The sequence below is a fragment of the Siphateles boraxobius genome, unplaced genomic scaffold (genome assembly GCF_051911475.1).
Source record: "Siphateles boraxobius isolate OS27281-9 unplaced genomic scaffold, OSU_SipBor_1 143, whole genome shotgun sequence".
In the NCBI taxonomy this organism is placed as follows: Eukaryota; Metazoa; Chordata; class Actinopteri; order Cypriniformes; family Leuciscidae; genus Siphateles; species Siphateles boraxobius.
In genome coordinates this window covers 725,001-746,314 of record NW_027508748.1, presented here as the reverse complement: position 1 = coordinate 746,314, position 21,314 = coordinate 725,001, and the positions used below count along the sequence as shown (strand labels likewise).

The window sequence follows — 21,314 nt, the reverse complement described above, 5'->3', positions numbered from 1 at the left end:
TGGCCACAGCGATGCGGTCTTCTGCAGCAAGGCCCTGGGTAAGGACAGTCACTTCCTGGGTGTTCTCCCTTCGATTAAACCTGCAATCAAAAAATTTATTCATAATAAATAACTGCTATACCTTTCTTTCAAATGTCAATGTAAAACCATGCTTACCACTGAGTGAGAGTCCTCTGATTCAGCATAAACAGCTGAAGTGACGTGGCCTCCATCAGACTTTGGCAGTTCAGCACCAGGTTTCGGATGTGGTGGTAATCCGTGAGCACCTTAGTCCAACGAGGAAGACGGACTCCATCCTTCTTAGTTGGGGGCTTGGGAAGTGCACACAGTTTGATACACATGGCCTAAACTAAGCGACTGGTGCTGGGCCACTGAACTGGCCCCCCAGGATGACCAATCAGGCACCTCTACACACTGTCCACACCCGGTGTCACTCCTGTGTTTTTCGGAGCCTTGAAGCGTCCGTGGGTCAGTTTGGGCTGGTGTCTGGGCTGATAGTGGATCTTCCTCTTGTCCCCATCAGGAAGAGCAGTCCACAGACGGATGACCTCTGTGACCTGCTGCTCGTCCAGGTAGAGTGCCTGACGGAGGGACACCAGGTACTCAGCCAGATCCTGCACCTTATCCCAGCCTGCAACGCCATCGGGTCCAAGAACAGGAGCCTGCAGGAAAGTATTACAATAACAATACACAGCATGTTAAATGTCAGAGTGTAAAAGCAAATAGAAACTAATAATGAGAAGCTTACTTACAGGAGCCTGGTCTGCAACACTGGACCCAGTTGATGTTGCAGGAGCAGAGGCAGCACTTGGCTGGACAGAAGGCTGTGGAGGAGACTGCAGAGGAGGCTGAGCAGGTCGCAGAGGAGGAGACTGCAGAGGAGGCTGGGCAGGGCGCAGAGGAGGAGACTGCAGATGAGGCTGGGCAGGGCGCAGAGGAGGAGACTGCAGAGGAGGCTGGGCAGGGCGCAGAGTAGGAGACTGCAGAGGAGGCTGGGCAGGGTGCTGCAGTCCTGTGGGTGGCTGTAGTGAGGATGGTCCTGGTGCAGAGGGACAGGGGTTGAAGGCCTGGGGGCCGCTGCTGTGGACTGGGACAGGCTCAATGGGGTCATAGAGGACTGGCTCTGTGAGGTCCTCAGGTTCCTCCTCAACAAAGCCTTCGTCCTGCACCACCTCATCAGTCATCTGCTCCACCAGCCAATCCTCCTCTTCTGGGTTATCCATAACAGTCAGGGATTTCCCAGACTGACTGTACAGATACTCCATACCCATCAGCTTCCCTGCAAAAGAACACACATACAAAGCACATTCACATTATTATAGCTGTAGTGGCTATTTGTCCATAACAAACTGAAACAAAAAAAACAATCAAACTTTTCAAAGTTTGATCGTTTGTAGGCTTGACGCAGTTTAACAGATCGAAAAATTAAAATACTAAACAAGAAGATAATAAGCATAAATGCAAAATAAAGCAAATTCACTTTAGCAAAAGAAAGCAAAGAAATAAGGCTCTAAAGGGTCAAATTAAGCCTAAATTAAACAAAGTACATTTTATTTTATTTTAAGTACATATTATTTGAAATACAATATAAAAAATGGACACTCAAACACTCATACACCTGTATAATGTATAATCTTTTGTTTGAGATAACATGAATAATTCTCACCTGTGTAAGCCCCTGGAGGCTGGTAGCGATCATCCAGGGACATCTTCAGCACTTTGCGGCTGAGCCGGTCCATTGCCTCCCTCTCAACGCTACTGTAGGTCCTCAGGTCAGTCTTTCCCCTCACTGCTTCATCCATCCGGTCCTGGTTCCAGCGCATTCGGCCTTCCAGGAGATAGGCCTGGAAATGCGCATCACTGGCACTGGTCCCTACAGGTCAAATAAAGTCAAATATTAGTTATCTATGTATTCAGTATGGCAGAATAGGTTATAAAAGTTTAAAGTTTTTTGCAGGTTATAAAAGTTATAACCTACCTGGGATGAAGCGATTTAAATGGAGGTGGAAAGACTCCAAGGAGGTGGAGCCACGAGCACAGCGATAGCAGCTGAGCTCCACACCACCCTTCTTCAGTGTGTCTGTCTTCTGGTACAGAGGGAAGCCCTCTGGCTCCTGAATACAGGCGATGTGCCTCTGCTGGTCTATCCAGACCTGTTGGATTCGCTCGTGGTCCAGCAGTGGTACATCCAGAGTGTCCCTCCCCTTCTCACTGTCCATCTCATCAATGAGCGCCTTGATCCTCCAGGTGGTCTCCTCCACTCCTCTGGTCCGCTTGCGACAGTGCAGTGCCAACTCCTTCCTGGTGATCAGCTTATCCAGAGCCTTCTCTGAGACTGGACCAACTCCTCTGGCCTGTAACTACCCGGCGCACTTGGAGCTCATCCCACTCTATGAACATGGCTCTGACCTGCGACTGTCTGTGCGCGTGTGGGCTGCAATAGTCTCTGTCCACATACATGACGGCGGGTGGTGCCACTCCCGCCTCCCTGTACCTCTTCATGAGACCCACCGCCATGGGCCACAATCCATGCCCCTCTGCCGCTGTGAGCACTGACACCAACACCTGGGCATGCTCATTGCCTACATTAGTGCACCAACCAGCAGTGTTGGCAGCAACGGCCAGTTTTTTGGTGACCTATGTAAAAAAAAAAAAACAGTAGAATAAACAAATGTCAGAAAACTTTAAGATAATAACAATCATTATTACTCAAACTTGACTTTTTATACCTTTTTGGTGGAGTCCATCTTGAGGACAGAGCCAAAGACTGAGGTTATTTTGGCCTTGACCTCAGGTAGCCGCGAGAGGACGTCCCTGGCATACACAGACAACAGCCACTTGGGTTTGGGGATGGGTGGGAGGGGCGGGGGCGCAGAAAAGAGTGGAGGCTCAACGATGGAGGAGTCTGTGAAGGGCTCACAGACAGTGAGGTACTCCAGCGTCCGCTGTGACCACGCTGAGGTGTGTTGCTCCTGCAGCTTTTTGTGAAGCTGTGTGACACTGTTGCCCCGGGTCCTCTCCCGCATCATTATGACTACACGGTAGTCACACGAGTACCTACAGACAGTCAAATAATTCTGTTCAGTGCCACATCTTATTATTACAATGTTAATATCAGTAAATCAACATATTTGATTTTATACAGTAAAACAAATTACAGTGCATTGCTCTAAATATGAATGTGTTCTACCTGTATGTCAGAATGGCGGGGAATTTTCTGCGGTGTCCCATGTCGAGCTGTCCCAGGATGTCTTCAGACCAGGCTGGATACTTCTTCTTGCACCCTTTGCACTCCAGATACTCTGTGGCCATGTCATACCACCCGTCTATGTCCAGGACCTTGCGCACAGTGCGATAAAGGCCAGCAGCTGTCAGCTTGTGGTTATTGCAGGCTGGCTGGACACAGACAAGTGGAATGGACCACATCTTCAGCGGCATCCAGAGGAACAGAGGGCGGCAGAAGAAGATATCAGGAGAAGTAGGGGGCTGGGTGAAGACGGTCGGGGGCTGGGGAGGGTACCACCAGAAGTTGGGATGTGGCGTCAGCTCAGGCTTCCCTGTTTTTATGTTTACCCTGAACAGAGTCTTCCTGATCCAGTCCTGCTGGAAAGATGGGAGTTGCTCTTTCCAGTGGACAGGAAGCTCTGCAGGCGACTGGGACACCTGGCCAGGGGTCCACAATGCTGGAGGAGCAGGATAAGGGGCAGGAGCAGGGGCAGTAGCACGAGCCGGGGCAGGAGCAGGGCCTCTCGAGCCTGCAGTGGCTGGAGTGTAAAAAAACACAACAAAATTATCTTATTGTTTTAGACTTTCACTGCATGACTTTCTCAGCTCTGCTGGACAGCTACTGCGATTACAAGGTTTACTGCAAAGCATGTATGATTAGTAGAGAGACGACATGATGATGAAAAGATGGAAGGAAGCAGTGAAAATCCTCCTGTTTTTCATCCAAGCACCAGTAGAAGAAATACAAGAAGAAAAAAAGATGCGATCAGCCAAGTGTGAAGCGAAGCAGACCAAACACTACAACAGCCACTTATTCCAAGGGGAGTGGGGGAAGTGTGAGATGACAAGAATGAGCTTTAGTCAGTGATTACGATAAAAAATGAAATAAAACCTTTTACATACACCTTTAATTTCTCTTTTTTCCTTTGAGGATGTTCACTCAAAGAGTGAATGTAGATTGACACCTGAGAAGTGCCATTCCTCTGTGTTGTGAAATAAAATAATATGTCATTTAAAAAATACTGTTTTGTTTTATTTGTAATTGTTTGTAAAATATTGTTTAAGATTTACATACCTTGAGGAAGTTGTTCCTCAGCTTGCGAGGCTACAGTTGCCATCTCCAGGTCATCTTCCTCCTCAAAAAAATCCGTAGCAGCAGAGTCTGTAAAATAACATAAAACACTAAGCACATGTCACCAACACACTTGTATGCGTTAAGTCAGCGTTTCCCAAACGGGGTGCCGCGGCACCCTGGGGTGCCTTCTGGCGAGAGCAGGGGTGCCGTGTAAACTCCATTTAACATTTTAAAATTGCTAAAATGTGTAAAAAAAATAAATAAATGTATCATCAATCTCGCATCGTCGGAAGCGTCTAATAACAACAAATAATGCACACAAATTTATAATAAAAAATGCAAATCATAAGTTTTCTGCGTTCGTTGAATTGCGGGGATCCGCATGGTTTCATTCTCGTGCTTCATTCCCAGCGTCCACACAGAAAGCTGCCTCTTTTTCATGGCTTGTTGCGCTTACGGTCAAATACACACAAAACATTGTCACAACGTCCGTCTTGCCGCATATTCACAAACACATCGGTTATGTCCGTGCTGCTGTCAACGGTAACGCGTGCGATTAATGTTTTTCAGTTTTACGCGTTAAAAAATATTTAAACACAATTAACGCAGCATCCGTTTTTTCTGTCATCCTTTGGTTAGCCTTTCATTATATAATCACGTTCTTATTCATGCAAATGCTTTTAAACCATGCAACCGCGAAAAGACAAAAGAGAACGCGCTGTCTGTGAATGTCCTGCTGACACAGGACGACGCGCATTGCGTGCCAGAATCGACTTCTGTTTCGTGCTTGAACGAATAATAACACTCAGTTATGCCAAAATGTCCGTTTTGTTGAGTATCCTCATGAGAGCAGTCTTAAATTAGTTAAAATCTTAAATTAGAGTTGTGAGGAGATGGGACGCGTGTGAGATAAACAAGTGCAGCAGTGACAACAGAATCAAAGAACAGGTAACAGAGAAAATTACTCACTGCTCTTGACTAAAGAGCGCTTGTAGCTTTAATCACACCTGCAAACTTGTCGCTTTTCGGCGACAATCGCCGTTTTCTCGGCCAATTGGGTCATTTACATGAATCGCGTAGAACCGGAGAGTTTTTTCTTTGAGGGGGGGGGGTTAGGCCATTTTTCCTGCCGACCAAAATTTCGTTCTTTCAAATGTAGGTGCTTTGGCGTGGTAAGCGCGCTCATAATCCGCCGGAGCCACCACAACATTGCCCAACATAAAATGGCAAACGTAATGCAAGCGGAACGAAACTGCTCGTTATTGTGTGGTTGACGGACCGTTTATCAGTTTTGACCAAAGCAGCGCGAGCCGAGCTTGATCAAGCGACACTGTTACTACACAGCGCTAAGAGATCAAGTAAAGGAATAATTTGAATTTGCCACAGAAGTAATAACATCGCTGCGAGATCTAGTGTGAAACATTCACATTTCTCCGTTATTAACGGATCAAACAGCACTGACGTGGAAACCAGAAAGAAACATTGTGCCATGAATGAACTATCCAGTGTCCACAGATCAGCAACATTCACCATGGATTTACTGTAGTAACACTAACCGCAACCATGGAAGTTTGGCAGGAATAGTAGGCTATAATGCCTTCAAGTAACATTACGTCGGTTTTATTTTGACATTATGAATACAATTGCTGCCCTCAAACTAATCTGAACTAAAATATGTTTGTTTATAACTACTACAATATTACATTTCATTTTTTCCAAGGAGCTGTTTTGTCTTATATGCTCATAAGAAGAGTCAATTATAGCTCCAGAATTGCTCAAACTAAAACAAATATCATACTTTATGATGTTAGTTTTCATTTAAAAAAAGATTAAAAAAAATTAAATCAAGAAAATTACCAAAAACCTGGTAAACAGTAAATTCTAACAACATAGGTCTATTTGGATAAACAATCTGGCTAGCATGTTGTTTTAGGTTAATACAGCAAATTTCTGTCTAATAAAGCGCTCAGAAATGTGTGAGACCCATGTCATCATGTAAAGTGATCTCTGCAGAAGAAATTAATGATTTCCTAGACTTTAAATGGATGGACAAAAAAATTGATAATATTAAAAAAATATCTATATGACAGTAAGCCTATATACGGCAGTTATTCCCTGTGGTATTGAAAATCAATACATTTCAAGGTATAGTATCAAAGTAGTATCGTGACAACACTAGTGTAGGGTGTCACAAATATTTTTAAATTTTCAAAGGGTGCCTCGACTGAAAAAAGTTTGGGAAACACTGCGTTAAGTGATACTCACCTCATGTAAAGAGCTGTCTCCGGGCTGCGGACTCAGACGCAGGAGGTACACGTGGTCAGGGCCAACAGGGCCTTCACATTGGTCGCCAGCAGTGGCCTGTTCTTAGTGGCAGTAGGTGGAGGAGGAACAGACACAGTGGCAGTGGGCACAGCAGCAGTGAGGACAGATGCAGTGGGCACAGTGGTGGTGGGCACGTGGGCTGGAGCCTGCCTCTTCAGCACGTATGCTTTTAAAAGGGCCATATTGGTGTTAGGCCTGGCCTTTGCCTTCTTCAGGTAGGTGATGAGAGCCTGGGCCTCCTTGCTAGGGTCCTCATACACCTCCTTCATTGACCTACCCTTAAAATCCCTAAACTCCACCATCAGACATCCAGAGTCTCCTGTCCTCTGGGCCTCCTGCAGCATGGCCTGTTTTTTCTGATACACCTCCACAGCCTCGCCTACCTCCCTGATCTGCGAGGTGTATCTGAGGAACAGGTGTTTGTTGGCCGACAGTGGGTTGTCCCTCTCCTCCTCCCCCAAGATGCTGTATATCATGGTAAAGTTCCAGGTTCACATGTACAGAAGAAAACGTGTGCTATTACACGCTAGCTAGCTTTATTGGAGAGAAACGCGACAGCTACAGCAGGGGATGTAGCTCAGTGGTGGAGCGCATGCTTATGCTTTGCATGTATTAGGTCCAGGGTTCAATCCCCAGCTTCTCCATGAGATGTTAGACTTTTAAGTCAAAGCCATACATCACACAGGCATCGTGCATAAAGATATAGTTTAAACAAGAGAATTACAACAGTTGAAGCAGTGGTTGTAGCTCAGTGGTAGAGCGCATACTTTGCATGTATGAGGTCCTGGGTGCAATCCCCAGCTTCTCCAAGTAATGCTGGACTTTTAAGTCAAAGCCATGTATTACACAGGTATCGTGCATAAAGATATTATTTAAACAAGAGAAATACAACAGTGGAAGCAGGGGTTGTAGCTCAGTGGTAGAGTGCATGCTTTGCATGTATTAGGTCCTGGGTTCAATCTCCCCAGCATCTCCAAGCAATGGGGTTATTTAACTGTTTCTTAAACCTCTGAACTGCATATGTATGCATTCCAGTGTTGCCCTTTATCACCTATAAATTTTGATTTAAAGGTACATGTAAGTAAATAACAGAACACGCTTATCATAATGAGGGGATGTAGCTCAGTGGTAGAGCGCATGCTTCGCATGTATGAGGTCCTGGGTTCAATCCCCAGCTTCTCCATGCAATGTTGGACTTTTAAGTCAATGCTTTGCATGTATGAGGGTCCTTGGTTCAATCCCCAGCATCTCCAAGCAATATGGAGCTCTCCATTAATTTCTTTCCCTGTTTCTTAAACATCTGAACTGCATATGTATTCATTGAAGTGTTGACCTTTATCAACTATAAATTTTGATTTAAAGATACATGGAAGTAAAAAGCAGAACACACTTACCATTTTGAGGGGATGCAGCTCAATGGTAGAGTTTGACTTTTAAGTCAAAGCCATACATCACACAGGTATCGTACATAAAGATATTGTTTAAACAAGAGAAACACAACAGCCACAGCAGGGGATGTAACTCAGTGGTAGAGCGCATGCTTTGCATGTATGAGGTCATGGGTGCAATCCCCAGCTTCTCCAAGCAATGTTGGACTTTTAAGTCAATGCTTTGCATGTATGAGGGTCCTTGGTTCAATCCCCAGCATCTCCAAGCAATATGGAGCTCTCCATTAATTTCTTTCCCTGTTTCTTAAACATCTGAACTGCATATGTATTCATTGAAGTGTTGACCTTTATCAACTATAAATTTTGATTTAAAGATACATGGAAGTAAAAAGCAGAACACACTTACCATTTTGAGGGGATGCAGCTCAATGGTAGAGTTTGACTTTTAAGTCAAAGCCATACATCACACAGGTATCGTACATAAAGATATTGTTTAAACAAGAGAAACACAACAGCCACAGCAGGGGATGTAACTCAGTGGTAGAGCGCATGCTTTGCATGTATGAGGTCATGGGTGCAATCCCCAGCTTCTCCAAGCAATGTTGGACTTTTAAGTCAAAGCCATATATCACATAGGCATTGTGCATAAAGATATTATTTAAACAAGAGAAAGACAACAGTTGGAGCAGGGGATGTAGCTAAGTGGTAGAGCGCATGCCTCGCATGTATGAGGTCCTGAGTTCAATCCGGAGGTCCTGGGTTCAATCCGCAGCTTCTCCATGCAATGTTGGACTTTTAAGTCAAAGCCATATATCACATAGGCATTGTACATAAAGATATTATTTAAACAAGAAAAATACAACAGTTGGAGCAGGGGTTGTAGCTCAGTGGTAGAGCGCATGATTCGCATGTATGAGGTCCTGGGTTCAATCCCCAGCTTCTCCAAGTAATTCTGTACTTTTAAGTCAAAGTCATATATCACACAGGCATCGTGCATAAAGATATTATTTAAACAAGAGAAATACAACATTTGGAGCAGGGGATGTAGCTCAGTGGTAGAGCGCATGCTTCGCATATATGAGGTCCTGGGTTCAATCCCCAGCTTCTCCAAGTAATGCTGGACTTTTAAGTCAAAGCCATATATCACATAGGCATTGTACATAAAGATATTATTTAAACAAGAGAAATACAACAGTTGGAGCAGGGGATGTAGCTCAGTGGTAGAGCGCATGCTTTGCATGTATGAGGTCCTGGGTACAATCCCCAGCTTCTCCAAGTAATGCTGGACTTTTAAGTCAAAGTCATATATCACACAGGCATCGTGCATAAAGATATTGTTTAAACAAGAGAAACACAATAGCCACAGCAGGGGATGTAGCTCAGGGGTAGAGCGCATGCTTTGCATGTATGAGGTCCTGGGTGCAATACCCAACTTCTCCACGTAATGCTGGACTTTTAAGTGAAAGCCATATATTACACAGGTATCGTGCATAAAGATATTATTTAAACAAGAGAATACAACAGTTGAAGCAGTGGTTGTAGCTCAGTGGTAGACTGCATGCTTTGCATGTATGAGGTCCTGGGTTCAATCCCCAGCATCTCCAAGCAATATGGAGCTTTCCATTAATTTCTCTCCCCGTTTCTTAAACATCTGAACTGCATATGTATTCATTGAAGTGTTGACCTTTATCAACTATAAATTTTGATTTAAAGATACATGGAAGTAAAAAGCAGAACCAACTTACCATTTTGAGGGGATGCAGCTCAATGGCAGAGCGCATGCTTCACATGTATGAGGTCCTAGGTTCAATCCCCAGCCACTCCAAGCAATATGGTTCTTTCCCTGTTTCTTAAACATGTATATGTAAGTACATAACAGAACACGCTTATCATAATGAGGGGATGCAACTCAATGGTAGAGTGCAGCCTTGCATGTATGAGGTCCTGGGCTCAGCATCTCCAAGCAATGGGGTTCTTTAACTGTTTCTTAAACATCTGAACTGCATATGTATGCATTCCAGTGTTGACCTTTATCAACTATAAATTTTGATTTACAGGTACATATATGTAAATAACAGAACACACTTACCATTTTGAGGTGATGTAGCTCAGTGGTAGGGTGCATGCTTTGCATGCATGAGGTCCTGGGTTGTATCTCCAAGCAATGGGGTTCTTTAACTGTTTCTTAAATATCTGAACTGCATGAACTCATTCCAGTGTTGACCTTTATCAACTATAAATTTTGATTTAAAGATACATGTAAGTAAAAAAAAGAACACACTTATTTTCGCATGTATGAGGTCCTGGGTTCAATCTTCAAGCAATGTTAGACTTTTAGACTTTTTAAAGATATTGTTTAAACAAGAGAAACACAACAGCCACAGCAGGGGATGTAGCTCAGTGGTAGAGTGTATGCTTTGCATGTATGAGGTCCTGGGTGCAATACCCAACTTCTCCACGTAATGCTGGACTTTTAAGTCAAAGCCATATATTACACAGGTATCGTGCATAAAGATATTATTTAAACAAGAGAATACAACAGTTGAAGCAGTGGTTGTAGCTCAGTGTTAGACTTAATGCTTTGCATGTATGAGGTCCTGGGTTCAATCCCCAGCTTCTCCAAGTAATGCTGGACTTTTAAGTCAAAGTCATATATCACACAGGCATCGTGCATAAAGATATTGTTTAAACAGGAGAAATGCAAAAACCACAGCAGGGGATGTAGCTCAGTGGTAGAGCGCATGCTTTGCATGTATGAGGTCCTGGCTTCAGTCCCCAGCATCTCCATGAGATGTTAGACTTTTAAGTCAAAGCCATACATCACAGGTATCGTGCATAAAGATATTGTTTAAACAAGAGAAACACAAGAGCCGCAGCAGGGGACGTAGCTCAGTGGTAGAGCGAGTGCATTGCATGTATGAGGTCCTGGGTACAATCCCCAGCTTCTCCAAGTAATGCTGGACTTTTAAGTCAAAGTCATATATCACACAGGCATCGTGCATAAAGATATTGTTTAAACAAGAGAAACACAAGAGCCACAGCAGGGGATGTAGCTCAGTGGTAGAGCGCATGCTTTGCATGTATGAGGTCCTGGGTGCAATACCCAGCTTCTCCATGTAATGCTGGACTTTTAAGTCAAAGCCATATATTACACAGGTATCGTGCATAAAGATATTATTTAAACAAGAGAATAAAACAGTTGAAGCAGGGGTTGTAGCTCAGTGGTAGACTGCATGCTTTGCATGTATGAGGTCCTGGGTTCAATCCCCAGCATCTCCAAGCAATATGGAGCTTTCCATTAATTTCTCTCCCCATTTCTTAAACATCTGAACTGCATATGTATTCATTGAAGTGTTGACCTTTATCAACTATAAATTTTGATTTAAAGATACATTGAAGTAAAAAGCAGAACCAACTTACCATTTTGAGGGGATGCAGCTCAATGGTAGAGCGCATGCTTCACATGTATGAGGTCGTAGGTTCAATCCCCAGCCTCTCCAAGCAATATGGTTCTTTCCCTGTTTCTTACACATGTATATGTAAGTACACAACAGAACACGCTTATCATAATGAGGGGATGCAGCTCAATGGTAGAGTGCAGCCTTGCATGTATGAGGTCCTGGGTTCAGAATCTCCAAGCAATGGGGTTCTTTAACTGTTTCTTAAACATCTGAACTGCATATGTATGCATTCCAGTGTTGACCTTTATCAACTATAAATTTTGATTTACAGGTACATATAAGTAAATAACAGAACACACTTACCATTTTGAGGTGATGTAGCTCAGTGGTAGGGTGCATGCTTTGCATGTATGAGGTCCTGGGTTGCATCTCCAAGCAATGGGGTTCTTTAACTGTTTCTTAAATATCTGAACTGCATGTACTCATTCCAGTGTTGACCTTTATCAACTATAAATTTTGATTTAAAGATACATGTATGTAAAAAAAAGAACACACTTATTTTCGCATGTATGAGGTCCTGGGTCCAATCTTCAAGCAATGTTAGACTTTTAAGTCAAAGCCATACATCACACACGCATCGTGCATAAAGATATTGTTTAAACAAGAGAAACACAACAGCCACAGCAGGGGATGTAGCTAAGTAGTAGAGTGCACGCTTCGCATGTATGAGGTCCTGGATTCAATCCACAGCATCTCCAAGCAATGTTAGACTTTTAAGTCAAAGCCATATATCACACAGGCATCGTGCATAAAGATAATGTTTAAAAAAGAGAAACACGACAGCCGCAGCAGGGGATGTAGCTCAGTGGTAGAGCGCATGCTTTGCATGTATGAGGTCCAGGGTTCAATCCCCAGCTTCTCCAAGTAATGCTGGACTTTTAAGTCAAAGTCATATATCACACAGGCATTGTGCATAAAGATATTGTTTAAACAAGAGAAACACAAGAGCCACAGCAGGGGATGTAGCTCAGTGGTAGAGCGCATGCTTCGCATGTATGAGGTCCTGGGTTCAATCCCCAGCATCTCCAAGCAATGTTAGACTTTTAAGAAAAAAAAAATATATCACACAGGCATCGTGCATAAAGATATTGTTTAAACAAGAGAAACACAAGAGCCACAGCAGGGGATGTAGCTCAGTGGTAGAGCGCATGCTTTGCATGTATGAGGTCCTGGGTTCAATCCCCAGCTTCTCGAAGTAATGCTGGACTTTTAAGTCAAAGTCATATATCACACAGGCATTGTGCATAAAGATATTGTTTAAACCGGAGAAATGCAACAACCACAGCAGGGGATGTAGCTCAGTGGTAGAGCGCATGCTTCGCATGTATGAGGTACTGGGTTCAATCCCCAGCTTCTCCATGCAATGTTGGACTTTTAAGTCAAAGCCATATATCACATAGGCATTGTGCATAAAGATATTATTTAAACAAGAGAAAGACAACAGTTGGAGCAGGGGATGTAGCTAAGTGGTAGAGCGCATGCTTCGCATGTATGAGGTCCTGGGTTCAATCCGGAGGTCCTGGGTTCAATCCGCAGCTTCTACATGCAATGTTGGACTTTTAAGTCAAAGCCATATATCACATAGGCATTGTACATAAAGATATTATTTAAACAAGAGAAATACAACAGTTGGAGCAGGGGATGTAGCTCAGTGGTAGAGCGCATGCTTCGCATGTATGAGGTCCTGGGTTCAATCCCCAGCTTCTCCAAGTAATACTGTACTTTTAAGTCAAAGTCATATATCACACAGGCATCGTGCATAAAGATATTATTTAAACAAGAGAAATACAACATTTGGAGCAGGGGATGTAGCTCAGTGGTAGAGCGCATGCTTCGCATATATGAGGTCCTGGGTTCAATCCCCAGCTTCTCCAAGTAATGCTGGACTTTTAAGTCAAAGCCATATATCACATAGGCATTGTACATAAAGATATTATTTAAACAAGAGAAATACAACAGTTGGAGCAGGGGATGTAGCTCAGTGGTAGAGCGCATGCTTTGCATGTATGAGGTCCTGGGTACAATCCCCAGCTTCTCCAAGTAATGCTGGACTTTTAAGTCAAAGTCATATATCACACAGGCATCGTGCATAAAGATATTGTTTAAACAAGAGAAACACAATAGCCACAGCAGGGGATGTAGCTCAGTGGTAGAGCGCATGCTTTGCATGTATGAGGTCCTGGGTGCAATACCCAACTTCTCCACGTAATGCTGGACTTTTAAGTGAAAGCCATACATCACACACGCATCGTGCATAAAGATATTGTTTAAACAAGAGAAACACAACAGCCACAGCAGGGGATGTAGCTAAGTAGTAGAGTGCACGCTTCGCATGTATGAGGTCCTGGATTCAATCCACAGCATCTCCAAGCAATGTTAGACTTTTAAGTCAAAGCCATATATCACACAGGCATCGTGCATAAAGATAATGTTTAAAAAAGAGAAACACTACAGCCGCAGCAGGGGATGTAGCTCAGTGGTAGAGCGCATGCTTTGCATGTATGAGGTCCAGGGTTCAATCCCCAGCTTCTCCAAGTAATGCTGGACTTTTAAGTCAAAGTCATATATCACACAGGCATTGTGCATAAAGATATTGTTTAAACAAGAGAAACACAAGAGCCACAGCAGGGGATGTAGCTCAGTGGTAGAGCGCATGCTTCGCATGTATGAGGTCCTGGGTTCAATCCCCAGCATCTCCAAGCAATGTTAGACTTTTAAGAAAAAAAAATATATCACACAGGCATCGTGCATAAAGATATTGTTTAAACAAGAGAAACATAAGAGCCACAGCAGGGGATGAAGCTCAGTGGTAGAGCGCATGCTTTGCATGTATGAGGTCCTGGGTTCAATCCCCAGCTTCTCGAAGTAATGCTGGACTTTTAAGTCAAAGTCATATATCACACAGGCATTGTGCATAAAGATATTGTTTAAACCGGAGAAATGCAACAACCACAGCAGGGGATGTAGCTCAGTGGTAGAGCGCATGCTTCGCATGTATGAGGTCCTGGGTTCAATCCCCAGCATCTCCAAGCAATGTTAGACTTTTAAGAAAAAAAAATATATCACACAGGCATCGTGCATAAAGATATTGTTTCAACAAGAGAAACACAAGAGCCACAGGAGGGGATGTAGCTCAGTGGTAGAGCGCATGCTTTGCATGTATGAGGTCCAGGGTTCAATCCCCAGCTTTTCCAAGTAATGCTGGACTTTTAAGTCAAAGTCATATATCACACAGGCATTGTGCATAAATATATTGTTTAAACCGGAGAAATGCAACAACCACAGCAGGGAATGTAGCTCAGTGGTAGAGCGCATGCTTCGCATGTATGAGGTCCTGGGTTCAATCCCCAGCTTCTCCATGCAATGTTGGACTTTTAAGTCAAAGCCATATATCACATAGGCATTGTGCATAAAGATATTATTTAAACAAGAGAAAGACAACATTTGGAGCAGGGGATGTAGCTAAGTGGTAGAGCGCATGCTTCGCATGTATGAGGTCCTGGGTTCAATCCCCAGCATCTCCAAGCAATATGGAGCTTTCTATTAATTTCTCTCCCTGTTTCTTAAACATCTGAACTGCATATGTATTCATTGAAGTGTTGACCTTTATCAACTATAAATTTTGATTTAAAGATACATGGAAGTAAAAAGCAGAACCAACTTACCATTTTGAGGGGATGCAGCTCAATGGTAGAGCGCATGCTTCACATGTATGAGGTCCTAGGTTCAATCCACAGCCTCTCCAAGCAATATGGTTCTTTCCCTGTAACAGAACACGCTTATCATAATGAGGGGATGCAGCTCAATGGTAGAGTGCAGCCTTGCATGTATGAGGTCCTGGGTTCAGAATCTCCAAGCAATGGGGTTCTTTAACTGTTTCTTAAACATCTGAACTGCATATGTATGCATTCCAGTGTTGACCTTTATCAACTATAAATTTTGATTTACAGGTACATGTATGTAAAAAAAAGAACACACTTATTTTCGCATGTATGAGGTCCTGGGTCCAATCTTCAAGCAATGTTAGACTTTTAAGTCAAAGCCATACATCACACACGCATCGTGCATAAAGATATTGTTTAAACAAGAGAAACACAACAGCCACAGCAGGGGATGTAGCTAAGTAGTAGAGTGCACGCTTCGCATGTATGAGGTCCTGGATTCAATCCCCAGCTTCTCCAAGTAATGCTGGACTTTTAAGTCAAAGTCATATATCACACAGGCATCGTGCATAAAGATATTATTTAAATAAGAGAAATACAACATTTGGAGCAGGGGATGTAGCTCAGTGGTAGAGCGCATGCTTCACATATATGAGGTCCTTGGTTCAATCCCCAGCTTCTCCAAGTAATGCTGGACTTTTAAGTCAAAGCCATATATCACATAGGCATTGTACATAAAGATATTATTTAAACAAAAGAAATACAACAGTTGGAGCAGGGGATGTAGCCCAGTGGTAGAGCGCATGCTTCGCATGTATGAGGTCCTGGGTTCAATCCCCAGCTTCTCAAAATAATATTGGACTTTTAAGTCAAAATCATATATCACACAGGCATCGTGCATAACAATATTCTTAAAACAGGAGAAATGGAACAACCACAGCAGGGGATGTAGGTCAGTGGTAGAGCGCATGCTTTGCATGCATGAGGTCCTTGGTTCAATCCCCAGCTTCTCCAAGTAATATTGGACTTTTAAGTCAAAGTCATATATCACACAGGCATAGTGCATAAAGATATTGTTTAAACAGGAGAAATGCAAAAACCACAGCAGGGGATGTAGCTCAGTGGTAGAGCGCATGCTTTGCATGTTTGAGGTCCTGGGGTCAATCCCCAGCATATCCAAGCAATGTTAGACTTTCAAGTCAAAGCCATATATAACACAGGTATCGTGCGTAAAGATATTATTTAAACAAGAGAAATAAAACAGTTGAAGTAGGGGTTGTAGCTCAGTGGTAGAGTGCATGCTTTGCATGTATTAGGTTCTGGGTTCAATCTCCCCAGCATCTCCAAGCAATGGGGTTATTTAACTGTTTCCTAAACCTCTGAACTGCATATGTATGCATTCCAGTGTTGCCCTTTATCACCTATAAATTTTGATTTAAAGGTACATGTAAGTAAATAACAGAACACGCTTATCATAATGAGGGGATGTAGCTCAGTGGTAGAGCGCATGCTTCGCATGTATGAGGTCCTAGGTTCAATCCCCAGCATCTCCAAGCAAAGTTAGACTTTTAAGAAAAAAAAATATATCACACAGGCATCGTGCATAAAGATATTGTTTAAACAAGAGAAACACAAGAGCCACAGCAGGGGATGTAGCTCAGTGGTAGAGCGCATGCTTTGCATGTATGAGGTACTGGGTTCAATCCCCAGCTTCTCCAAGTAATGCTGGACTTTCAAGTCAAAGTCATATATATCACACAGGCATCGTGCATAAAGATATTGTTTAAACAGGAGAAATGCAGAAACCACAGCAGGGGATGTAGCTCAGTGGTAGAGCGCGTGCTTTGCATGTATGAGGTCCTGGGTTCAATCCCCAGCATCTCCATGAGATGTTAGACTTTTAAGTCAAAGCCATACATCACACAGGTATCGTGCATAAAGATATTGTTTAAACAAGAGAAACACAAGAGCCGCAGCAGGGGACGTAGCTCAGTGGTAGAGCGCATGCATTGCATGTGTGAGGTCCTGAGTACAATCCCCAGCTTCTCCAAGTAATGCTGGACTTTTAAGTCAAAGTCATATATCACACAGGCATGGTGCATAAAGATATTGTTTAAACAGGAGAAGTGCAACAACCACAGCAGGGGATGTAGCTCAGTGGTAGAGCGCATGCTTCGCATGTATGAGGTCCTGGGTTCAATCCGCAGCATCTCCAAGCAAAGTTAGATTTTTAAAAAAAAAATATATATCACACAGTCATCGTGCATAAAGATATTGTTTAAACAAGAGAAACACGACAGCCACAGCAGGGGATGTAGCTCAGTTGTAGAGCGCATGCTTTGCATGTATAAGGTCCTGGGTTCAATCCCCAGCTTCTCCATGAGATGTTAGACTTTTAAGTCAAAGCCATACATCACGCAGGCATCGTGCATAAAGATATTGTTTAAACAAGAGAATTACAACAGTTGAAGCAGTGGTTGTAACAGCAGGGGATGTAGCTCGGTGGTAGAGCGCATGCTTTGCATGCATGAGGTCCTGGGTGCAATCCCCAGCTTCTCCAAGTAATGCTGGACTTTTAAGTCAGAATCAGAATCAGAATCAGAAAGAGCTTTATTGCCAAGTGTGCTTGCACACACAAGGAATTTGTTTTGGTACTGAGGCTTCCAGTGGACATATACAAATACAACATGAAACATAATACTACAAATTATAAGAATAAAAAATAAAAATATAAATATATGAGAATAAAACTATCACAGTTGGGTTTAGTCAGAATAGACATTTTCAGATTTACAGATTATGAACCTATTTACAGTGTTTTGAATATTATAAATAAATAAATCTACATATAAGTATCACCTGAGTTGTGGGATATTGCACTAAACAGTGGGAGTATTGCACTTACAGGCATATGCCTTGGGAGGAGTGTTAACTGTTCAGGAGGGAAATGGCCTGTGGGAAGAAACTGTTCCTGTGCCGAGATGTTCTTGTGGCCAGTGATCTGAGTCTCCGTCTTGACGGTAACAGTTCAAACAGGTGGTGTCCAGGGTGAGTGGAATCTGTGATGATTTTACCTACTCTCTTCCTCACTTTGGAAGAGTACAGGTCCTGGAGGTTTGGCAGGGGGGCACCAATAATCCTCTCCGCAGTCCGGACTGTCCGTTGTAGTCTCCTGATGTCTGATTTGGTAGCTGAACCAAACCAGACAGTGATGGAAGCGCACAACACAGACTCAATGACGGCTGAGTAGAACTGAATCAGCAGATCCTGTGGCAGGTTGAACTTCCTCAGCTGGCGAAGGAAGTACAGTCTCTGCTGGGCCTTTTTCACAGTGGAGTCAATGTGATTGTCCCACTTCAGGTCCTGAGAGATGATAGTGCCCAGGAACCTGAATGACTCCACTGCTTCCACAGTGCTGTTCATGATGGTGAGTGGGGGGAGTGCTGAGCTGTTCCTCCTGAAGTCCACGATCATCTCCACTGTTTTGAGCGTGTTCAGCTCAAGGTTGTTATAACTGCACCAGGCAGCCAGCTGTTCAACCTCCAGTCTGTAAGCAGACTCGTCACTGTTTCGGATGAGACCGATGACAGTGGTGTCGTCTGCAAATTTCAGGAGCTTGACAGTGGGGTCTTTAGAAGTGCAGTCATTAGTGTACAGGGAGAAGAGCAGTGGGGAGAGAACGCACCCTTGGGGAGCACCAGTGCTGATTGTGAGTGTCTTGGATGTGTGTTTCCCCAGTCTCACTCGCTGCTGCCGGTCCGTCAGGAAGCTGGTGATCCACTGACAGATCGAGGATGGTATGGAGAGCTGGGTCAGTTTGGCTGTGAGAAGACCAGGCATGATGGTATTGAAGGCCGAACTGAAGTCCACAAAGAGGATCCTTGCATAAGTCCCTGGTCTGTCGAGATGTTGCAGGATATAATGCAGTCCCATGTTGAATGCATCATCCACAGACCTGTTTGCTCTGTAAGCAAACTGAAAGGGATCCAGCAGGGGTCCAGTGATGACCTTCAGGAGGGCCAGCACCAGTCTTTCAAACGACTTCATGACCACAGACGTGAGAGCGACAGGTCTGTAGTCATTAAGTCCAGTGATTTGGGGTTTTTTGGGGACAGGAATGATAGTGGAGCGTTTGAAGCAGCAGGGAACTTCACACTGCTCCAATGATCTGTTGAAGATCTGCGTGAAGACCGGGGCCAGTTGGTCAGCGCAGGCTTTTAAACAAGCAGATGAGATGCCGTCTGGGCCTGAGGCTTTCCTAGTCTTCTGTTTTTTGAAGACTCGGCTCACGTCCTCCACACAGACCTTAAGCTCAGGTTGGATGGCAGGAGGGGGGAGTGATAATTGGAGAACAGGAGGTGATGCTGAATGTGTGAAGTGCAGATCAGACCGGGTGTGTGGTGTGAATGAGGGCTTTTCAAACCGGCAGTAAAATGAATTTAAATCGTCAGCCAGGTGTTGATTGTCCACAGATCGAAGGGATGGTGACTTGTAGTTGGTAATGTTCCTCAGGCCATTCCAGACTGATGATGGGTCGTTGGATGAAAACTGGTTTTTCAGTTTATCAGAGTAGTTCCTTTTAGCAACTTTGATCTCCTTTGTCAATCTGTTTCTGGCCTGGTTATACAAGATTTTATCCCCACTTCTGTAAGCATCCTCTTTGGCATGACGAAGGTGTTTGAGTTTCCCAGTAAACCATGGTTTATCATTAGTGAATGATAAGAATGTCCTGGCAGGAATGCATGTATCCTCACAGAAACTTATATATGATGTTACAGTATCTGTGAGCTCATCCAGATCATTGGTAGCAGCTTCAAAAACAGTCCAATCAGTGCAATCAAAGCAGGCCTGTAGATTCTGCTCTGCTTCATTAGTCCATCTTTTTACAGTCCTTATTCCAGGTTTAGCTGATTTCAGTTTCTGCCTGTAGGTCGGTATGAGATGAACCAAACAGTGATCAGAGAGCCCCAAAGCTGCCCGTGGGACGGAGTGATATGCATTTCTTATTGTGGTGTAACAGTGGTCCAGTATATTACTGTCTCTGGTGGGACATGTAACGTGCTGTCTGTATTTTGGTAGTTCACGGGAAAGATTTGCTTTGTTAAAATCCCCAAGAATGATTAAAAGAGAGTCTGGGTACCTTTGTTCCGTTTCAGATATTTGTTCAGCCAGCTGTTGTAGCGCCGCGCTCACGCACGCGTCTGGAGGGATGTAAACATTCACGAGAATGAAGGAGGAAAATTCCCGAGGCGAGTAGAAGGGTTTACAGTTTATGAAATGTGCCTCTAAATTAGGAGAGCACATCTTCTTCAGTGTTGTTACATCTGAACACCAACTTTCGTTAATGTAGAAACACAATCCACCACCTCTCGTTTTCCCCGTTAGCTCCGCGATGCGATCCGCTCGGAACAGCTGGAAGCCCGGCAGATGTATTGCGTTGTCCGGTATGGCTTCACTCAGCCAGGTTTCAGTGAAGCACAAAGCAGGAGAGTTTAAAAAATCTTTGTTAGTGTGGGTGAGGAGAAGAAGTTCATCCGTTTTGTTAGGAAGGGATCAGAGATTCGCGAGATGAATGCTGGGGAGAAAGTCAAAGCCATGTATTACACAGGTATCGTGCATAAAGATATTATTTAAACAAGAGAAATACAACAGTTGAAGCAGGGGTTGTACCTGAGTGGTAGAGTGCAGCTTTGCGTGTATAAGTTCCTGGGTTCAATCCCCAGCTTCTCCAAGCAATGTTGGACTTTTAAGTCAAAGTCATATATCACACAGGCATCGTGCATAAAAATATTGTTTAAACAAGAGAAACACAACAGCCACAGCAGGGGATGTAGCTAAGTAGTAGAGTGCACGCTTCGCATGTATGAGGTCCTGGATTTAATCCACAGCATCTCCAAGCAATGTTAGACTTTTAAGTCAAAGCCATATATCACACAGGTATCGTGCATAAAGATATTATTTAAACAAGAGAATACAACAGTTGAAGCAGTGGTTGTAGCTCAGTGGTAGACTGCATGCTTTGCATGTATGAGGTCCTGGGTTCAATCCCCAGCATCTCCAAGCAATATGGAGCTTTCCATTAATTTCTCTCCTCATTTCTTAAACATCTGAACTGCATATGTATTCATTGAAGTGTTGAGCTTTATCAACTATAAATTTTGATTTAAAGATACATGGA

At 43.6% G+C, this 21,314-nt stretch overlaps 32 non-coding genes across 32 annotated transcripts; all 32 read left to right on the top strand.

Annotated features, from left to right (window-relative positions):
- Positions 1-7,527: 7,527 nt before the first annotated feature.
- On the top strand, positions 7,528-7,601 carry trnaa-ugc (transfer RNA alanine (anticodon UGC)). Its single transcript has one exon. It is a non-coding gene; the product is annotated as a tRNA-Ala (tRNA).
- A 135-nt stretch (positions 7,602-7,736) lies between these two features.
- Positions 7,737-7,808, top strand: trnaa-cgc (transfer RNA alanine (anticodon CGC)). Its single transcript has one exon. It is a non-coding gene; the product is annotated as a tRNA-Ala (tRNA).
- Positions 7,809-8,886: 1,078 nt separating this feature from the next.
- Positions 8,887-8,958, top strand: trnaa-cgc (transfer RNA alanine (anticodon CGC)). Its single transcript has one exon. It is a non-coding gene; the product is annotated as a tRNA-Ala (tRNA).
- Positions 8,959-9,051: 93 nt separating this feature from the next.
- trnaa-cgc (transfer RNA alanine (anticodon CGC)) lies at positions 9,052-9,123 on the top strand. Its single transcript has one exon. It is a non-coding gene; the product is annotated as a tRNA-Ala (tRNA).
- Positions 9,124-9,216: 93 nt separating this feature from the next.
- trnaa-ugc (transfer RNA alanine (anticodon UGC)) lies at positions 9,217-9,288 on the top strand. Its single transcript has one exon. It is a non-coding gene; the product is annotated as a tRNA-Ala (tRNA).
- A 1,440-nt stretch (positions 9,289-10,728) lies between these two features.
- On the top strand, positions 10,729-10,800 carry trnaa-ugc (transfer RNA alanine (anticodon UGC)). The gene has a single exon. It is a non-coding gene; the product is annotated as a tRNA-Ala (tRNA).
- A 256-nt stretch (positions 10,801-11,056) lies between these two features.
- On the top strand, positions 11,057-11,128 carry trnaa-ugc (transfer RNA alanine (anticodon UGC)). The gene has a single exon. It is a non-coding gene; the product is annotated as a tRNA-Ala (tRNA).
- A 92-nt stretch (positions 11,129-11,220) lies between these two features.
- trnaa-ugc (transfer RNA alanine (anticodon UGC)) lies at positions 11,221-11,292 on the top strand. The gene has a single exon. It is a non-coding gene; the product is annotated as a tRNA-Ala (tRNA).
- A 973-nt stretch (positions 11,293-12,265) lies between these two features.
- Positions 12,266-12,337, top strand: trnaa-ugc (transfer RNA alanine (anticodon UGC)). Its single transcript has one exon. It is a non-coding gene; the product is annotated as a tRNA-Ala (tRNA).
- Positions 12,338-12,430: 93 nt separating this feature from the next.
- Positions 12,431-12,502, top strand: trnaa-cgc (transfer RNA alanine (anticodon CGC)). Its single transcript has one exon. It is a non-coding gene; the product is annotated as a tRNA-Ala (tRNA).
- Positions 12,503-12,596: 94 nt separating this feature from the next.
- Positions 12,597-12,668, top strand: trnaa-ugc (transfer RNA alanine (anticodon UGC)). Its single transcript has one exon. It is a non-coding gene; the product is annotated as a tRNA-Ala (tRNA).
- A 93-nt stretch (positions 12,669-12,761) lies between these two features.
- On the top strand, positions 12,762-12,833 carry trnaa-cgc (transfer RNA alanine (anticodon CGC)). Its single transcript has one exon. It is a non-coding gene; the product is annotated as a tRNA-Ala (tRNA).
- Positions 12,834-13,111: 278 nt separating this feature from the next.
- trnaa-cgc (transfer RNA alanine (anticodon CGC)) lies at positions 13,112-13,183 on the top strand. The gene has a single exon. It is a non-coding gene; the product is annotated as a tRNA-Ala (tRNA).
- Positions 13,184-13,276: 93 nt separating this feature from the next.
- On the top strand, positions 13,277-13,348 carry trnaa-cgc (transfer RNA alanine (anticodon CGC)). Its single transcript has one exon. It is a non-coding gene; the product is annotated as a tRNA-Ala (tRNA).
- A 93-nt stretch (positions 13,349-13,441) lies between these two features.
- Positions 13,442-13,513, top strand: trnaa-ugc (transfer RNA alanine (anticodon UGC)). The gene has a single exon. It is a non-coding gene; the product is annotated as a tRNA-Ala (tRNA).
- A 93-nt stretch (positions 13,514-13,606) lies between these two features.
- Positions 13,607-13,678, top strand: trnaa-ugc (transfer RNA alanine (anticodon UGC)). Its single transcript has one exon. It is a non-coding gene; the product is annotated as a tRNA-Ala (tRNA).
- A 258-nt stretch (positions 13,679-13,936) lies between these two features.
- On the top strand, positions 13,937-14,008 carry trnaa-ugc (transfer RNA alanine (anticodon UGC)). The gene has a single exon. It is a non-coding gene; the product is annotated as a tRNA-Ala (tRNA).
- A 93-nt stretch (positions 14,009-14,101) lies between these two features.
- On the top strand, positions 14,102-14,173 carry trnaa-cgc (transfer RNA alanine (anticodon CGC)). Its single transcript has one exon. It is a non-coding gene; the product is annotated as a tRNA-Ala (tRNA).
- A 93-nt stretch (positions 14,174-14,266) lies between these two features.
- Positions 14,267-14,338, top strand: trnaa-ugc (transfer RNA alanine (anticodon UGC)). The gene has a single exon. It is a non-coding gene; the product is annotated as a tRNA-Ala (tRNA).
- A 93-nt stretch (positions 14,339-14,431) lies between these two features.
- On the top strand, positions 14,432-14,503 carry trnaa-cgc (transfer RNA alanine (anticodon CGC)). Its single transcript has one exon. It is a non-coding gene; the product is annotated as a tRNA-Ala (tRNA).
- A 93-nt stretch (positions 14,504-14,596) lies between these two features.
- Positions 14,597-14,668, top strand: trnaa-ugc (transfer RNA alanine (anticodon UGC)). Its single transcript has one exon. It is a non-coding gene; the product is annotated as a tRNA-Ala (tRNA).
- Positions 14,669-14,761: 93 nt separating this feature from the next.
- trnaa-cgc (transfer RNA alanine (anticodon CGC)) lies at positions 14,762-14,833 on the top strand. Its single transcript has one exon. It is a non-coding gene; the product is annotated as a tRNA-Ala (tRNA).
- A 93-nt stretch (positions 14,834-14,926) lies between these two features.
- On the top strand, positions 14,927-14,998 carry trnaa-cgc (transfer RNA alanine (anticodon CGC)). The gene has a single exon. It is a non-coding gene; the product is annotated as a tRNA-Ala (tRNA).
- Positions 14,999-15,913: 915 nt separating this feature from the next.
- Positions 15,914-15,985, top strand: trnaa-cgc (transfer RNA alanine (anticodon CGC)). Its single transcript has one exon. It is a non-coding gene; the product is annotated as a tRNA-Ala (tRNA).
- A 93-nt stretch (positions 15,986-16,078) lies between these two features.
- trnaa-ugc (transfer RNA alanine (anticodon UGC)) lies at positions 16,079-16,150 on the top strand. Its single transcript has one exon. It is a non-coding gene; the product is annotated as a tRNA-Ala (tRNA).
- A 93-nt stretch (positions 16,151-16,243) lies between these two features.
- Positions 16,244-16,315, top strand: trnaa-ugc (transfer RNA alanine (anticodon UGC)). Its single transcript has one exon. It is a non-coding gene; the product is annotated as a tRNA-Ala (tRNA).
- Positions 16,316-16,617: 302 nt separating this feature from the next.
- Positions 16,618-16,689, top strand: trnaa-cgc (transfer RNA alanine (anticodon CGC)). Its single transcript has one exon. It is a non-coding gene; the product is annotated as a tRNA-Ala (tRNA).
- A 93-nt stretch (positions 16,690-16,782) lies between these two features.
- On the top strand, positions 16,783-16,854 carry trnaa-ugc (transfer RNA alanine (anticodon UGC)). The gene has a single exon. It is a non-coding gene; the product is annotated as a tRNA-Ala (tRNA).
- Positions 16,855-16,949: 95 nt separating this feature from the next.
- trnaa-ugc (transfer RNA alanine (anticodon UGC)) lies at positions 16,950-17,021 on the top strand. Its single transcript has one exon. It is a non-coding gene; the product is annotated as a tRNA-Ala (tRNA).
- A 258-nt stretch (positions 17,022-17,279) lies between these two features.
- Positions 17,280-17,351, top strand: trnaa-cgc (transfer RNA alanine (anticodon CGC)). Its single transcript has one exon. It is a non-coding gene; the product is annotated as a tRNA-Ala (tRNA).
- Positions 17,352-17,444: 93 nt separating this feature from the next.
- Positions 17,445-17,516, top strand: trnaa-ugc (transfer RNA alanine (anticodon UGC)). The gene has a single exon. It is a non-coding gene; the product is annotated as a tRNA-Ala (tRNA).
- A 108-nt stretch (positions 17,517-17,624) lies between these two features.
- On the top strand, positions 17,625-17,696 carry trnaa-ugc (transfer RNA alanine (anticodon UGC)). Its single transcript has one exon. It is a non-coding gene; the product is annotated as a tRNA-Ala (tRNA).
- Positions 17,697-21,314: the final 3,618 nt, after the last annotated feature.